Source organism: Hermetia illucens, chromosome 7 (genome assembly GCF_905115235.1).
Source record: "Hermetia illucens chromosome 7, iHerIll2.2.curated.20191125, whole genome shotgun sequence".
Classification (NCBI taxonomy): Eukaryota; Metazoa; Arthropoda; class Insecta; order Diptera; family Stratiomyidae; genus Hermetia; species Hermetia illucens.
In genome coordinates, this window is record NC_051855.1 from 8,823,328 (window position 1) to 8,836,810 (window position 13,483).

General features: G+C 41.8%; 1 protein-coding gene and 1 pseudogene across 4 annotated transcripts in view; both read left to right on the forward strand.

Annotated features, from left to right (window-relative positions):
- Positions 1–13,483, forward strand: part of LOC119660867 (fatty acyl-CoA reductase wat-like) — a 216,446-nt gene that overhangs the window by 15,786 nt on the left and 187,177 nt on the right. The window contains exons 1-3 of one of the 4 annotated variants that reach the window (XM_038069778.1): positions 5,618–6,158; positions 6,352–6,360; positions 6,666–7,468. The gene's annotated coding sequence lies outside the window, so the exon portion shown is untranslated. Of the gene's footprint in view, positions 1–5,617; positions 6,159–6,351; positions 7,469–13,483 lie in introns of those variants that run through there. The other 3 variants (XM_038069776.1, XM_038069779.1, XM_038069777.1) reach the window with 3 other exon arrangements.
- Positions 5,233–13,483, forward strand: part of LOC119660856 — a 31,582-nt pseudogene continuing 23,331 nt past the window's right edge.

Here is a 13,483-nt window from a genome sequence, read left to right on the forward strand (position 1 = left end):
AGGACGACGTGCCTGAAGGAGACTTTATCGAAGTAGTCTCCAAGGCCCAAAAAAAAAGGCGAAAAAGGATAAAAAGAAACAACGGACTCCGGCGCCAGAGACACGTCTGTCCAAAAACAAGGAGGCTGCCAACCCAAAGCCAGTAGCGGAAAAAACGAGGAAACGAAGAAGGACTAGACCGTCGGCTCTGCTCATTAAGCCGACGGAAGGCAAGACATTTGCGGAAGTCCTTAGTGAAATCCGCTACAGGATGAAACCCGAGGAGAACGGAGCAGAGGTGTCTTCGATACGGAAAACGAGGAGTGGTGGAGTTCTCGTCGAACTGGGCCCAAAGACGACCAACAGAGCACGTTCTGCGAAGCGGTCAAGGAGCTATTGGGGGAGAAGGCCCTTGTTTCCAGCCTAGAACCCATGTGCTCTCTGGAAATACGGGATCTTGACTGCCTCACAGAAAAGGTCGAAGTAGAGGAGGCGCTAAAGCGTGAATGTCCAGAGGTAACCAATGCCCGGGTAGCTATTACCTCTGTAAATGCTCGAGGCCAAAAACTTGCCGTGGTGGATGTCCCCGAGCAATATGCGAGGAAACTCCTTAACAGCGGGAGAATCAAAATCGGATGGGTAGTATGCAGGGTACGAATGCGGATAGTCCCCACCAAGTGCTACAGGTGTCTGGACTATGGACACACGTCAGCAGCTTGCAAGGGTCCGGACAGGAGGACAGCATGCCGGAGATGCGGCCAAGCGGGTCATCAAGCGAAGACTTGCAAGGAAAGCGAGAGTTGTGTTCTCTGCAGGGATCGTGGTGCGTCTGGCGAAAGCGTCGCACACACTGCGGGCTCGGGACGGTGTCCGATCTTCAGGGCGGAATTGGAGAGGGCTAGGGTGCGAACGCCATGATCCGCATTTTGCAAATTAGCATGCACCGGAGTGCAACCGCTCACCAGTTGCTAGCGCAGTTCGCTGCGGAAGTAAATGCTGATCTAGTGCTGATTAGCGAGCAATACCGAAACAAGGACCCGTCCTCATGGTATCTGGACTCATCGGGCACCGCTGCCATCTGGGTTCGGGACGACGTTCGACTTCGTGTTCTTGCCGAAGGCCGGGGGGACGGATTTGCCTGGATCCGGTGTTTAGGGATAACGTTTTTTAGCGTTTACCTGACGCCGAATGAGTCGATTCCGGACTTTCAACGCCGGCTTGATGCTCTGGAGGACGCCGTTTCGAGCACGGAGGGACGAATCCTGGTTGGCGGTGATTTTAATGCCAGGACTCTTGAATGGGGCATGCCTCAATCAGACTCCAGAGGGAAACGGATTCTGGAAATGGCGGCGAGAACCGGGCTCGTAATTTTAAACACCGGATCCACGCCAACGTTTCGGCGCTCAGGTTGTGAAGGAAGCATTCCCGACATCACTTTTGCGTCGGAATCTCTGGCATCATCGGTGGACGGGTGGCGAGTCCTAGAAGACTTCTCGGCAAGTGATCATCAGTACATTGCGTTCGAAGTGTTTGACGCTACTTGCCGGCGAGCACCAACACGACGTTCCCCCTACGTGTGGAATGTCGCGAAGGTGAACATCGGAAGGTTCGTCGAAGCTCTTGGAGCAGGTAGGGCCGCACTGGGGGGCACTCTGGGGGGTGGTGGTGTCGCAGCTGACACCGTCGTAAATTCAGTGATGAATCTGATAACGACGGCGTGTGAGGCTTCCATGCCCCGGAGAGGCCCAAGGCGCGACAAGCCTTCTATGTACTGGTGGACGGCGGAAATTGCCGACCTACGGAAGGAGTGTCATAAGCTCCGCCGTTTGGCACAACGTTTGTACGCCAACGAGGAGGCATCTGCCATAAAGGCACAATATAGATCAGCAAAAAGGAGACTCCGCAGCGCTATAAATAAAAGCAAAGCTCGCGGCTGGCAAAATCTTGTTAATGAGGTGAATGATGACCCGTGGGGACTTGGCTATAAGCTTGTCACTCGGAAAATCGGGGCTCTGCGGAAGCCCTGCATATTGAGCACCGACCAGATGGACCGCATTGTGCGGGCATTGTTCCCCAGACACCCTGTACGGGTTGATGTAAACAGCGCGGAAAGCCTCGTGGATTGCCCCCTTTTCACAATGGGAGAACTCGAAGAAGCGGTTCTCACTATGAAAAACAGGAAGGCGCCAGGCCCTGATGGCATCCCGGCGGAAGTTTATAAACTGGTGTTCCGCCAACGGCCAGAATTGCTGCTCGAAGCGTTCAACGCGTGCTTGAAGGAGGGCATTTTTCCTTCTCGCTGGAAAGTGGCCAGACTCGCGTTGATCCGTAAGGGTAAAGGAGATCCGGAGCTCCCGTCTGCATACCGACCGCTGTGTATGCTTGACACGGCCGGAAAGGTGCTCGAGGAGCTCATCAGGGGTAGACTCGCTGAAGCGATCCGTGCTGTCGGGGACTTATCCGCAAGGCAGTTCGGGTTTAGAACAGGGAAATCTACAGTGGATGCTGTTATGGAGGTCGTAGATGCGTGTAATCGAGCCGGGGCGCACAGCCGCCGATCTCGACGGATAGTGCTCCTCATAACGCTTGACGTCAGAAATGCCTTCAATTCCGTAAGATGGACAGATATGCTAGGCACACTAGAGAACTCCTTTCACGTGCCAAGCTATCTCTTGCGGATATTGAGGGATTATCTGAAAGACCGCTCCCTGTTCTATGAGACGCTAGAGGGCCAGAGGAGGATGGAAATCACGTCGGGAGTAGCGCAGGGATCCATCCTAGGGCCGGACCTCTGGAACGCTTCCTACGATAGTCTGCTGAGACTCGATATGCCTGAAGAGTCGCGCCTGGTCGGTTATGCAGACGACGTTGTGGCACTTGTTGCCGGACGCACTGTTGAACAGGCGCAAAGCAGACTTGGCATATTGATGCGACGGGTAAGCGGATGGATGACTGCTCACGGTTTCAACCTTGCGCTGGAGAAAACCGAAGTAGTCATCCTGACCAGAAGGAGAATCCCGACCTTGCGTCCCATATCGATCGGCGAGTTGACTATAGAGTCAAAACCAGCGGTTAAATACCTTGGTTTAATGCTCGACTCGAAGATGAGCTTCTTCGAGCAAATCAAAGCAGCCGCGGACAGGGCTGCAGCAGGAGTCGCGACCTTGAGTCGGCTAATGGCGAATGTGGGCGGCCCTATATCAACTAGGAGACGTCTCCTCATGGGAGCAACGCAATCCGTCCTTCTCTATGGTGCGGAGGTATGGGCTGATGCCCTTGACAAGGAGGTGCATCGTAAACGCCTAGCTCAAGTGCAGAGGCGGGGAGCTTTGCGAGTAGCGTCTGCTTATCGCACTGTCTCCGAACCGGCTGTGATGGTGATTGCGAGAGTGATCCCCGTTGCCCTCCTTGCCAAGGAGCGCAAAGCTATCTATCGCCGTAAGGGCGAAAACTTAAGAGAAGTGGTTGCCCGTGAAGAACGTCAACGCACCCTTAACGAGTGGCAAGTTTCTTGGCAAAATGAGCCAAGGGGCAAGTGGACTGCGCGGCTCATGGACAAATTAGACCCGTGGTTGAACAGAAAGCACGGTGAGATTGATTACTTCCTTACCCAACTTCTAAGTGGGCATGGAGGTTTCCAGTCTTACCTGCAGAGGGTTGGGAAGGCGCGATCTCCTGATTGTGTGTTCTGCAATAGAGTGCCGGATGACGCTGAACACACCTTTTTCTCTTGCGAGAGGTGGAATGGCCTCCGCCAGCAGCTTTATGCAGACACAGGGGAGCTCTCTCCAGACAACATTGTCAGAGAGATGCTGAAGAGCGCTGGCAGCTGGAATCGTATTGCGCATTATGTTCGGGCTCTTCTTACTACGAAGAAGATTGAACTCGACCGGCAGAGGGATCGGACGGTAAGGGGTTCCCTGAACTAACAACTCCCTTCCTCCCCTCCCGTTGGTGAAAGGAATTCCCTGACTTGTAGGCTCCCAAAGCCGGGAGAGCGGGAGGGCTAGCCCGAAGTAATGTGTCAAACGGTTCCAGGCTAGTTCTCTGATGACAGGGAGGTGTTTAGTTGGTAGTCCGCCAGCACGTTGTTGTGGGAGTCCAACACGCTGTGCGTAAACGCATTCACCTACCCTACTCCAAAAAAAAAAAAAAAAACCTCAAAAAAAAAAAAAAAAAAAACGAGAGGCTTGGCCCCTGAAAAGGCACACACCGTCCCAGAGGAGGGATAACTCACCCTTAGAGAGAGATAGGTTGGCCTCAGGGAGCTATATTCCGCATCAGTCTATCCTGCAGTGCACTGCTTGACCCTGTCCTACGTACTAAGAAATACATAAAACCTTTTGTACCTGAAGCGTCCAGTTTCCGGTTTCTCAACTTGTTGACTGTGAATTTGGATTTTCATTTTCATTTTCCTACGGCTATGGTAATTTGATTAATTTTTCTTCATTTCTTGTTGTACAAGTGTATTGAATAATGTTTGTTTTGTATGTTACAACTCATTTTGGTATAATAAACGAATTGTTTTCGTACATTTTCCCTCGTGTTCATTTTATTGGGCGTTGTTGACAAACGGTTTTTGATCACGATGTGTCAAATTGTGGAAATGATGTGAAGGAATATTTTGAATTTGTAGCTATGTCGCGAAAAGAAAAACGTGCGTAGGAAGTTCCTCACATAAGGTGAACACAAACCGTTATACCCCTCCGCTTGTATTGAGGTAAGATATTAACGGCCAGATAAAAACTTATGTAATTATTCAATAGTCTACGTGCAAAAGGTCATTCTGTTTGAATGGGTAAAGCCAGAAGGATAAGGTTCCACTACGAAGCTTTTGACACAAACCCTTCTTCTTTGGATGCAGATATGTTCGGTGGTAGACCATGCAGACTGTTGATTCTTCGAAACTTTCTCCACCCGAAGTAGTCACAGCGAATTTCGGAAAAAGAAGACGCATAAAAAAATTTTAGCGAACCATCCATCACTGATTTCACAAGTGTATGACTCTCTTTCTGCGGGACCCCGAGATACGTATGTACGTCTCAAGCCGTAGAAAGCATTTCTTCTTGGCCAACTCGTTTCACGAATTGTATCTATGTAGCGCTTATGAACTCTCATCAGCATAGATTTGCGCGCGGCGAGGAGTTCGGGGGTTCCCAGCATAGCTGTTCCATTCAACCGGCCGCCCGTAAGTAGGGTAATTTCATGTTTCTGCGCTTTGTGTCTCGCCTCGCACTCGACAGGGTCCGAAGAATGGAGCATAATGGAGGCTTGGAAATGTAGGTCTCCCCGCGGCTGGTCAGCGGTTGGAGCCGTGCTTAGGCTAGGTTCTGTGTGTCTGTCGGTCGTTGGGTCGATAGATTTCGGTTGGTTATGTGATCGGTGGCTTGATGCGCGGAGAAAGAGGTTACTCGCTGGAACTGCTGGCGGGGAAGAAATGAAACGGAACACCAAGAAAGCAAATCCCGTTTCATCAATTTCTTCTTCGCCATCTCAGAAAAAGCGACTGCGATCGGCGTGAAGAAATTTCTTTGATGAAAATTTCTTTCTCAGGCTTCATGCACGCTACGATGCGCGTACGGTGGGAGCTGGCCAGCAGCCACCTTGCTCAGGTGGAAGATGCCAGCGCGGTAATAGTACTGTGCTTCCTCAGAATAATGGATGGGTCGTGCGAACGCTTGCAAGCGGTTGGATTAAATTGTTGAGCGGTAGTTGGCTGGGCCCAAGTAATTGAGGAAGTCAAGTGTTAAAACCGTTTGAAATTTTCCGCGGACAGTGTGTCGAGGCAGCTCGCAGAGAGAGACTATACAAAACCGTTGGGAAAGCACAACAGAAGAAACGGGCACCAGTGCACAACCTACGGGGGCACAAGAAAGTGGAGGAATGAACTAAGGGAAATTGCAGCGCCGAAAAAATAAAGACATACTGTGGCAGAAAGATACTCGTATCTATGCGGAGTAGTGGACACTCGACTGGTGCGATTAAAGAAATGAGGAAAAGAAGAAAATAATATCAGAAATTTCGATTATTAACGTTGCTATCCAACGACAAAGCTCTTTGGTTTGGTGTCAGTGTGAATTTTTTTTTGAAGACGAAACAGTTAGTTGTGCTTTAACGTTTCGAACAAGTCGGTGGAATATCTAAAACAATACCGTTCATGAGTGCCGTTTTTGAGTGTTGTAAGCATTTTTATCCGCTGTCCTTTGTCTGTTTCTCTGTCTTATCTGGGAGCCTTTGCTCGTCCTCGTCTACGTAATACTATCTCCATTTCAACTACCAAAGCAAATGCTTATCCCATCAAAAGATAAAGATACTTTTTCCTATCCAAACTGAGCATATGATTGTATCTGAATTGTGTTCTTTTATTTTCAGTACCTCGAGGTATTGGCGAGATGAAATAAAAGTGAAATTGAAAAAATAGAAAATATCAATTTTTCGGAATAGAATAAAAAATTTTTTTTTTTTTTTTTCAAAATATCGCTATCTGAATATTTGAAATTTTTGAATAACTGGGGAGAAAAGTGAATGCCGAAAAACGAAAAGCAAATAAAAATATAACTGCGAGAGGAGGAAACCGAAAAAGCGAAAACAAAATCTAAAACCAAATTTACAACAATAAAAAAAAACCAAAAATGTCTATCTTATGATATATGTGTGTATTATTTTTTTTTTGTTTTTTTTTTTAGTGAAATTTCACCGAGTTAAGATTGAAAATCAATTTAAATTCATGTATAATATTTTTGGGGGGGACATTGTGTGTGTCGTGTGACTAATGCTCGCGAGATTAAAAGAATAAAAAAACTAGAAATAAAACGGCTGATAAAAGATATCTGTATGTAATTAATTAAACAAGAGTTAAAACCAAAAAATAATTTATATAAAAACCCAGAGAGAAAAAAGTATAATTTATCCGTTACTTTGTATGTGTGATAAGTTTTTATTTGTGAGTGTTGATCGACCAAAAAATATCTGAAAACTATTTGCAGCATTTTGTGATTTAGCTGAAATTCACTAGTTTTCATCCCTTAAAAAGTTTCCTAACTGATTTTCCGTTTATTAAAATTACAAAAGAAAAAAATAAATAAAATAATAAAAAAATGTTTAATAAATTCAATATGCCACTTGTATCCGACTTACGTTAAACGACTAAAAAAAAAAAGATTCAAGTAACATAATTTCTTTTAAAATTCAAATACAAATACAACAACCAGTGAATTTTGTGAATAATTGTGTAATACGTATATACAGAAATACACATATAAGTATATATTCTGTTTCAGCTTGAGGAAAAGTGTAAACAGTGCAGTAATTTTCTATACAATTTTTTTTTTCGTTTAATATAAGCAAAAGTGCTTTTTTGCCCTCTTCTCTTGCTTTTTTCAACGGAATTCGCATAGCTTTACGCACACACATACATATCCATCTACGCTTGGAGATTAAGGGGGTGTACTCACCTGATTTGACTGTTACTAAGCTGGTTTCAGTTAAGGTAAGTTACACTTGAATAAGCTATACTGATAGAATCAACAGGTTTTAAATATAATATAACAATAGCATAAAATAAAACAAAACGGAATAAAATATAATAAACTAAATGTGATATAATAAGACCAGTTGAATAATTATACAATACAATCAATTATATGCACTATAATTATGTAATATATAATTTAATAATATACTTATAATGTATAATTTATATTTTTTTAAAAACATTTTTCCCCCTCAATTATCTATTTTAATTCATTGATTTACCTAGATCTACGTGATTTGACTTCTGAATATTTAATATATACATTTTTAAGGTTTTGTGTAAAACAAAACCTTATTAAAATCGATTCAATGTCTGTCTGTCTGTCTGTCACACGTACTTTTCTCCAAAACGGCTAAACCGATCCAAACGAAATTTGGTGGACAGATGGGAACTATGAAATCCCACGCATACAGCGAGTGGCTTAAATTTAGGTGGAGTTCAAAGGGGGCTCCCCATACATGCAAAGGGGGGGGGGGGGGGGCGGGGATTGAAAAAATTTTTCACCGGATACAGTCGTGTTGGATATCAAATGAAAGGTCACGATTAGTACTTTCCGATACTGGCATTTTTATTGTTTTGGCGTAAATTGCAAAGTGCGTGAGTAAGAAGTCAAAACGTACGCACTTAAGGGGGTCATCCCGTGTGAAGGCCGTTTTTTTGCCTTTTTTTGAAAAATTATTTTGAAGGACTGGATACAGATAGAAATGTGATTTTTTCACCATATGCTTATTGATGCTTCTAGTATACGTGATAAATTTTCCAGCTTGATATCGTAGCTAGTTTTCGGAATACGCGTCAATTTATGCACCCATCTCCAAAAAAAAAGGTGTTTTTCTGCTGCCACGCTGGAAGGCGTTGTGTTCATCTGACGAAAAAAAACTAAACGGCATTTTAATGTGGACAATATTCCACGGTCCGCAAACTAGGATAATTAGAAAATATTAAAAGGTAAATTTTTGGTGGGCTTTTAAACTTAATTTTTTGGATTTTGGTGTTTTTTTACGGCTTTTTTCATGAATAAAAAAAAAAAACGACAAGTCCGATTGCAATTATCCTAGTTTGCGGACCGTAGAAATATATATTAAAGAAGTCGTGAAAATTTCAAAGAATTTGGTTAGATGATGAACTTGGTTAGGGATGAACATAAAGGGGGTGCCGGGTAAATTTCTATAATATTATAAAATGTGGAAATATACTATTATTAACTTTATTCGTGCCGATATCGGAACCGGATATATTTTGGGGCCTAGATTTCATAGAGATGCACTACTGTGATTTTTTTCAGATTTTTTTGGTTGGATAGGTTCTGAGAACGAGACCTGTTACACTTTTTGGTGGTCATATTTTGAGCCCTCACTACCCTATGTTTCACCCAATATCAAATATTGGACCAGTTTCGACAAGTACTAATTGAGACCTTTCATTTGATATCCCATATGGCTATATTCTGTGAAAAAAAGTTACCCTTCACCTTAAACTAAACACAAAATGGCGCCAGTTGCTGCATGTAAAGGGAACGGCAGATCACATACTCTCACCAATTTTCGTGACAATTGGTCTAGCCGTTTTAGAATAAATCGGATGTGACAGACAGACAGACCGACAGACGGACAGACAGACATCGAATCGATTCTAATAAGATTTTGTTTCACACAAAACCTTAAAAACGACCTGTCCGATTGCAATTATCCTAGTTTGCGGACCGTAGAAATATGTATTAAAGAAGTCGTGAAAATTTCAAAGAATTTGGTTGGATAGATTTTGAGGTATGGTGGCAGCCGATTTTCAAGATGCAGCTTCGAGAAAAACGCATTTGAAAATTTAAATGTGATTATGAACAGTAAAATTTTAACTCACCATTAATCTGTTATACCTGGTCCATAGAGAGCACCCTCCAGTTCTTCAAAAAAGTCTTGTAAGACCGATTGTTGCTCTCTGGTTTCAATTCTGGCACTTTTAGCGGGGTCAGTCGATCGTCGTTCGGACCGCCAAATTCGCGCTTCATTACGGTGGTCGGCATAAACCTGACATATGTGACCAACTTGACACCTCATTGTCACTAGAATTTTGAGAATGTCATTGATTTCTTCATTGAAAATAATTACAGCCAGAAAAGTCGCTATTTCTATGACTTTGGGCCCAGAATGAAGGTGTTGAGGAGCGAAAGTTCAGATCAATGCATTTAGCAACTCATTCTGGGTTTCTGCTCCTAAACATCTGTTCAAGAGATCATCTCGTGACAAATCTTCGTAGATTGGTTTGATGACTGTTTGAACTTCTTGAGTCAAAGGTGCCTCGTGGTGGAAACTATCCAGTTCTCCTTTAGCTTCCGCTTTGCGCCATTTGCATCAACTGTCCTTGTCTGCTGGACAATTTTGATGCTGAGGATTTTCGTCTGTAGAACATTTATGGAAGAAAGTTGCCCAAATTTCTTGCTTCCTTCCCCCTATCGAATTTGCGTGTCGACAAATAGCTAGCCCAAAAAATGTAGTGAGGTCGTTAATAACCCCATCAGTAAGTTTTCCAGCCCCTTTTCCACCAATGCCTTTGTGATTCTTCTTTGCATTTCTAAGCCGCGTTCCCATTCTTTTCTCGACATGTCCTACGCATTCCCTTTTTTACTACTACGTGTATTTTATTATTTGCAGAAATTTGCAGAAATACCGGAGAAAACTCCAGCAAAATCCAATATACAAAATTTGTCGCAATTCATGCTTGCTAAAAGTTTCTTTGCTGATGTTGATGCGAAGTCCTTTTTCTTCTCCGATAAGCACCGATTCCCATGAAATACTCGGTTTTTAGTGCGAGCACGTCGTTGAACGTTAAAGCGATCTCCCTTCGTACGAACAATTTAAAAAAATCACTGAACACACAAACAGAGCAATACTTACACCAAAATATAACTGAGTATAGCTTGAAAGCCTTTCAGTGCTTACTCTAGACTGGATTATCCTTTTTATTCTAAACAGCAAATCAGTTTAGACAATTGATTGGTTTTCCTTTTTTTTATATTTATATCTGTGTTGAAATTTATAAGGCTCAGGTAAAAAACTAACAGGTAAAAAAAGATTCGATGCTCTTTCTCATCGAGTACTCTAGCCGCGGCTGCAAACTCCTTACCTGTTTACCCTGTAATTTCTGAACGACTCGGAATATCGGAAAATCCCTTTGCCCACATATTCTCCACTATATATAGATACAATTCATGGAAAAAAAATCTATTTCTCCAAACCGATGCACGGGATGACCTCCTTAAAGTGAGACAGGACTCATTTTCGGAAGCTATCCAACCTAAAAATTCGAAAAAAAATCAGGGTGGCGAGTGCGCTTAGATGAAATCTAAGCCTCAAAATATGTCCCATTCCGATATCTGCTCAAATAAACTTACTAATAGTATATTACTAATTTGTAGAAATTCACTGAAAAACCCCCCTTAAATTCATCCTAGGACTTCCAAATGTACGAGCATAGGGGACAATATTTCGTCTATATGTGCTGAATTTCGTGGAAATCTGGTCATTAACACCAAAGTTATAACAGTTCAAACTTAGCAATTTCGCGCGAATTTACTGCTTCCAAAGCCATGCAAATAAGATGCTGACGTCATAATTAACCGGAATAATTGACATTCGCGTGAAATATTAAAGTCACACTTATGAAGAACCGACTTATCTGCAGCCCTTTTCTAAGGTTTTGTGTAAAACACTTATGTGAAATCTAATCTTCGAGATATGTCCCATTCCGGTATCTGCTCAAATAAATTTACTAATAGTACATTACCAACTTTTAGGAATTGACTAAAAAACTCCGCTTGAGTTCATCCTAGGTGTACTAAATTTTTGCACCAACATAGAGGACAGTCTCGTGCATACACACGCCAAATTTCATGAAAATCCAACTATTAGTGTCAAAGTTATAGGAGTTCAAACTTATCAATTTTATGCGAATTAACAGCATCATATGCCATACAAATAAGATGCTGACGTCATAATTAACGAGATTGAAGCATTAAAATTCGAGTGAAATATTAAAATTCCATTCAAAAAGAATCTTAATTCTCCCCAGCCTTTTTTATATTTGATGTAGGTTACATTCTTGGCATTTGCTAATAATATTAAACTCGGAGTGTGAAGCCTATGAGGTTGACTATTATCAATACAGGGCTTTCCATCAAAAGATTTATTTAAATCGCTTTCTATGAAATAGATGGCAATGGAATTTTTAGTTATGTGACACGGAGCTGTCGTGCACTCGTCGCTCTTCACATCTTTTTCTTTTTCTTCAGCCTTTGTCCCGTTCACAAGCGGGGTCGACTCGTCGTGATCGGTTTCGTCGTTTTAATTTATCAAATGCCTGATCAGAATGTAATCGGGAGACCTTTAAATCCCCATTCAATGCATCAAACCGCCATTGTTTTGGCCGGCTTTTTGGTTGCTTACCATTGACTTTGATTTTCTGACCAATACTGGTTAGTGAATTCTCATTAGCGTGAATTACGTGACCACACCATCGAAAACGCCTCTCTCGCAGTTTTTCCACGATCGGTGCAAACCCATATCGATCGCGGATATTCTCAGTTCCCCATTACCGCAAGATGCCGTTCATTGTCTTTTATAGTCGGTCAACACTCAGAACTATAGAGAGCGGCAGACGGACGACATTGCAGTAAATGTTAGATTTGGGACTTGCGCTGATATGTCGATCACAAAAAACACCAGTTGGGGAATGCCACTTCATCCAGGTTGTCATTGGCTGATAGCATTGACTGGAGATATTTAAATCGCTGAGTTCTGGCAATGGCAGTAACCGACCCCTCGAGATATTTAAATCGCTCAGTTCTGGCAATGGCAGTAACCTGCCCAGAACTGAGCGATTTAAATATCTCGGGTCAATGCTATAAGCCAATGGGGAACTACGTTATGCTCCTCCCATAGGGAAACACAAAACCTTTTATACCTGAAGCGTCAAGCTTCTGGTTTCCCGACTTGTTTTCATTTATTATTAATAATTCCTTCGATATTTATTTATTTTTGTCGCATTTGGAGTGATGAAATGTGTCTAATATCGGTGTAAACTGTGCCGTAGTAACATGTGAAACTGCACCGGAATATAATAATATTAAATGAAATATTATACTTTCGGTTGTCTTTTTAAAAAAATAGCTAGAACGATAGAAGATAGAAACATAAGATGCAATTTATATTAGTAAATGATAACAAACATTAAAATAATAAATCATGATGCAATTATAATAATAAATTGAAAGATAGTAATTTAAAAAATACGAAAAATAAATTTTAACAATAAATGGTAAAATGGTAATTATTGATATAAAATTAATAGAAAAAATAAATAAATAATTTAAATTATAAAATCAAATTAATTGAACCGAAAAACTAAATTAATTCAACCGAAAAAGAAACTATAACTGATTAGCACTGTTAATTCGAATGAAATTCAATAAACAATAATATGCATTTCGAATTAAATAAATTATATAACGATGCAGGATATAAGGAACTTCTGATGTATATTTATTTACTATTAATCACACTTATCAACTAAAAGTATTAATTTATAAACACAAATATATAAACCCGCTTTTCTGCTGCTGTTGATAAGGCGGAGCTTATAAAATTCTAGACCTAGCCTATTCGGGTGTAATATACCCGACAGTGTCAACCTGCAGAAATTTGTAAAATATTTTTTTTTTTTATTCTTTCTTCAACTTATTAGCTATAAATATAGCTAGTCTAGTTATGATAATATAAATTCTACTTATATACATATGTACATCCACGGCAGAAACTTTTTTCTTCCTCTTCTTTCTGAGGGAGAAAACACATGATTTTTTTTTTCAATTGATATTTTTTTAACCTTTTGTATGTAGTTTTGAGTCCTTACGCAGCATCCTTATGCTGGTTGACGCTCTCCGTTTTGGTTTAGTTTTTGGTCGGATGAAGGCTTGGT